Here is a 5000-nt window from a genome sequence, read left to right as displayed (position 1 = left end):
GATAAAGAGAGAGAGAGAGAGCGAGAGAGAGAGTGTGTGTGTGTGTGTGTGTGTGTGTGTGTGTGCGTGTGTGTTTCTTATACTTTCTGTGTCAATTTATAAAATTCTAGCTTGCTAATATAAAAATATATAGCAATGATATAAATAAATAATAATAGTATATTATATCGAAATAAAATAATAATAATAATAATAATAATAATAATAATAATAATAATAATAATAATAATAATAATAATAATAATAATAATAATAATAATAATAATAATAATAATAATAATAATAATAATAATAATAATAATAATAATAATAATAATAATAATAATAATAATAATAATAATAATATAATAATAATAAATAATAATAATAATAATAATAATGATAATAATAATAACGATAATAATGATAATAATAATAACAATAATAATAATAATAATAATAATAATAATAATAATAATAATAATAATAATAATAATAATAATAATAATAATAATAATAATAATAATAATAATATCATTATTATTATTACAATCCACTCCGGATAATCGCAACTCAGTTAACCGCAACTTTCAGTTAATCACAACATTTCCCAAGAAATGGAATTAATTCTATGTAAAAGTCACTGGTTAATTGCAACAATCTTCGGTTAATCGCAACAAATTTTCAACCTTAAAAAAAGGCAAATTCAAGAAATCAATCAAACAAAATCTCATGATTAAATTTCATAATGGGTGAAATCATGACATTGAAGAAGAATTGAGAGGGGTGGGGTGGAGGGGAGGGGCGGAGGTTAATGCTCCAGTAGTTTATCACCACTCTAATAGAGACAAAAGAGGGCAGAGCTTTGCAGTATGGGTTTGTGCAGTTTTTTCTGTGACCATTAGATAGGAGGCGAACGGGCTGGTCATGGTCTAGATAACAGGCAGACAATGGTAGTTGTAATGAGAGATAAGCTTTATTGGAACAGTCGCTTAATTGGAACAATTTCAGACATTCAGGGGGTTGCAAGGATTTTATGTTTTTGACTTTCCAAGAAATTAAAAATGTAAATATCGCTATTGAGATTAACAATAATGGAATCATTCCATATCTTCAAATGAACAATGAGGCCCTTTGATTCATTTGGCCTGTTTTGGGGGAAAGGAGTGTTCACAGTTCGTAACACATGCGAGATCACAAGATATGATCACTCATTCTCTTCTTGACCTCATACCTTAATATTAAATTTATTTTTAAAGCGGGAGGGGGGGGGGGGGGGAATTTTAGACAAACAACTGAAAGTCTCGATAGTTCCTTATGGTTATGAGAGCCAAAGTGGAATCTGTTGTCAATTGGAACGCCGCAAAATAGGAACGATCTCTGTTTAATGGCGCTGTTCCAATTAAGCAGCTTGCTTTGTATCATTATTATCATTAGTTTGTCAAATCATTTGGAAGGATGTAACTGAGTCCTTGAGACAGGTTGCCTAGTTGCCTTGTTTAGAACACTGTGTTACGCATTTATCAAAACAGGGTCATTTTCCCTCATCACTGGATATCATTAACTAAAAATCTTTTTGTTTGCCATTGATCGATTATTTTCTTTATATATAAAATATTGGTGTCTTCTATACAAATCTCTATCAACTTTTAAGATCCTTAAATAGAAAATAAAATCAAGATTTTCAGTCTGACATCAATGTATTCAAAATACAGACAATTTGATTTATCGACATTGCCAGCAAGGTGTTAAGATAACATGATGATATACAGGAATAACCTAAAAATGAAGGGAAGTAATGGGAAATGCCAAAGTACACGGCAACGTCAGTTTAAATCATGAAGGACTGATATTGAAGAAGAAAAGGACATTATTGACTATTTGTCCTGATTGCGCATCTAAGATAATCGCAACTGTGATTATGGTGAGACACGCCTAGGCTTTTATTTTGGTTTTATGGATTACTCTGTTAAATTCAATTTGGCCATCAATTTTTTTAATATTTTCCGGCAAAGAATTCCATATTCGAATGGTGCTTGGAAAAAACGAGTTGAGATGAGCATTAACTCGTATCTGCAGGACCTGGTAAAAGTGCTGTTTTCTTGTGTTTGGGATAAGGTGATCAATTGGGATCGTTGTCAATCCATGACGAGCCTAAAAGAAAACTTTGGATTTTTGTAAAGTGCGTCTTCAAACCTACATGCTCTGTTTTGAATTTTTTAGAGCTGTTCCATCTGCTTTTTACTCTTGGGGTAACAAGCACAAGCACTATATTTTAAAACTGGCAGTACAAAAATTTTATAGCAGGTTTCTCTGATGTTTCTTGGACAACTTTGTATATTTCTTCTGAAGAATCCAAATTTACAAACGACGTGGTGCTGCCAAGTAATTTGGATGTCAAGAGTTAATCCAAGACACTCAATTTTTGCGTTGTCTCTAATTTTTCTTCATGTTTATAATAATCTAAACTTATTATTTTCTTTTTGTTCGTGAAACAACGTAGCTGGCATTTCTTCAGGTGGAATTCCATTTTTTGTTCTTTCTCTCAAGATTGTAGCCTGTCCAGATCTTCTTGAAGTATATTGCAATCTTATGATGATTGAATTTACCTATAAAGAAGGCAATCGTCCACAAAAGGTCTGAAATACATGTCTATTGTGGTAACTATGACAAAAGTGATACCAAGCTTCCTATCAATTGCTTGTCTGAAATGTCTCCTGTTCATCATAATATTTAGCATTACATTGGTAGTGTCGTGATATAAAGAGAGATTGAGAAGCTAAATGTTATGAGCTATATGTTATTATATGGAAAAAACATAACACTTCAACCAGCAAAACAACCAAAATGAAACAAGGACAAAAATTTCAACGCAATACACAAATTCTACCACAGCAGTAAGCCTTGTCAGAAGCAGAGAATCAATTTCGTCCTTATTTCCCCTTTTTCTTTTTCTTCTTCCTTGGTAGGCTGAAACTTCAGTGATAAAGACTCCTCAGCTCTTTACATAATAAAAGCCTACTGTTACACATATTTACGGAACCCATTTCTATTTTAAGACAGTAGGCTATTCGACAATGTTAGTGTTGATGTTGGATATGAATGTAGATGGCAGCTCACCCTAGATTGTGTTAATATTAATTTTGATGATTTTCTTTTAACCTGTGTTAAGCCTGCTGATCAACATGGCTGACACCGGAAAGTTCAACTTTTTTTTGTGATAAAAGAGAACAAAAAAATTCTATGAATTCAATAACATCAGAAAAAAGGCACAAGACAGATACAGTTGGAGGATCTTGACTACAAGAATGAGGAACTGAGAAGCCGGATGACATCAAAAGTGGAAGGCTTTAAGTCAGTTGTCAAGTATGCCCTCTAATGGTAGCTTAGCTTGATGGTTTACACCTTTGTAGAGCATGACTAGTTTGGGTTTTCATTTTTCTTTTTTTCTTGCAATGTCTTCAGATTTGACTACTTCAAGTTCCATGCCTGTCCCAGGCATCAGAGGCTTCATGAGTTATAACTCTCCTGATCTCTGTCTTTCGCTGATTTGTCGGTTCACCAAGTGACTTTCCAGTGAAGTTCTCTAGCTGTGTCAGCAATGTTGTTCGTTTTCACGACTAAACAATTTTATTTCCTTTGTTGAAGTTGTTTTAATAAATGAATTTATTTGATTATCAATTCTTTGATAACTCTTTATAATGCATTGCTCTCCATAACTGTAAAATTTGAAAAGTATATCAGATTAAATTTGATAGAGAAATCAATAAAATCAAAATAAAGGCTTAGGCATATGTCCATATGTCTTCACCACACTCACAGTCATGATTATCTTCGATGCAAGGATTTGCGACTTAATGACAAGACAATGAGAGGAGATATGAAAGGAAATGGTTTGTAGGTGACTAGATTCCAAAATTAATTGAATAAGTTCTTTTAATAGCAGGAAATAATACCATAATACCTCTCAACAATTTTTTTTTCTTTATGATCAGTTGTTAAAAAAATCAAAACAAAACAAAAAAGTTTGAAGCTTTAAGATCATTCAAATCAACCAAAGTGTATTCCGCTTAACCTGTAAAATTCATGTATAGAAAAAATTCTGTCACAAAGTCATTTCATTATACTGCTGTTTCAATTAACGGCTTCAAATGTAATATTATCATCATCATTATTGATATTTTTATTATTATTATCATTATTATTAGTAGTAATATTATCATTATTATTATCATTATCATTATTATAACTAATTATCATTATTATTTTCATTATTATTATTATTACAATACCATTATTACAATACCAGTATTACCATTATCGTCATTTTTCCTCCTTTCATAAAGAGACAAAGTAAACAGTATAATGGGAAGGGGATGGGAGGAGGGTGGTTGTAAGTATGATGACAGTGTATATAGTAATTGAACCTGTAATTAAAATAAAACATTGCTATAGAGAAAATTTATCTCAGTATAATACCAGATTCTCGTAAAGTCAACCAATTTCTCGGCTTCCGTCCTGTTTGGATGGATTATTTTCACTATGGTATTTTATAATAGGGCAGTTTTCTTTTACTTTGCTGCTGTTTTGTTTTTGTTTTTTGTTTGTTTGTTTGTTATTATTTTTTTTGTTTTTTTTTGGGGGGGGGGGTCGTTAATGGTCTTTTTGTTTGTTTTGTTTTTTATTTTTGTTTTTGTTTTTTTTTTGGGGAAGGCGGGGGGGGGGGGGGGGGCCCATAAACAAACTATCCACAAATAAAGGAAAGTCTCCCAGTTGGCTTTAATAGATTAACCGGGTGGACGTTGATGAGCACAGGACATTTTACCAAGATAAAAAAAAATTCTCACGTATTCTCCTGGAGAAAGGCAGCAAGTTCAAAATAGGATGGGGAGATGTCAAAATCAACACATCAATACAGTGCCTTTTTTCAGTAACAGTTGTTAACATTCTTTAAAATATCATGAAGAAGACAAAATCTTTGTTGGTAAATTATAAATGGTTTCCCAACTCTCTTCTGGAAA

The 5000-nt window shown here is 31.8% G+C and overlaps 2 protein-coding genes across 4 annotated transcripts in view; one reads left to right on the top strand and one right to left on the bottom strand.

Annotated features, from left to right (window-relative positions):
- Positions 1 to 5000, top strand: part of LOC144967542 (uncharacterized) — a 49039-nt gene that overhangs the window by 31667 nt on the left and 12372 nt on the right. The window lies entirely within an intron of this gene.
- The window catches only part of LOC144967543 (uncharacterized), an 84782-nt gene that overhangs the window by 79087 nt on the left and 695 nt on the right, over positions 1 to 5000 (bottom strand). The gene's annotated exons all lie outside the window — the stretch shown is intronic.

Source organism: Berghia stephanieae, chromosome 3, assembly GCF_034508935.2.
Source record: "Berghia stephanieae isolate SIO BIC M18660-M18661 chromosome 3, UCSD_Bste_1.3, whole genome shotgun sequence".
NCBI classification, from domain to species: domain Eukaryota; kingdom Metazoa; phylum Mollusca; class Gastropoda; order Nudibranchia; family Aeolidiidae; genus Berghia; species Berghia stephanieae.
Note: the sequence above shows the minus strand (reverse complement) of the source record. Positions and strands in the feature narration are given on the sequence as shown.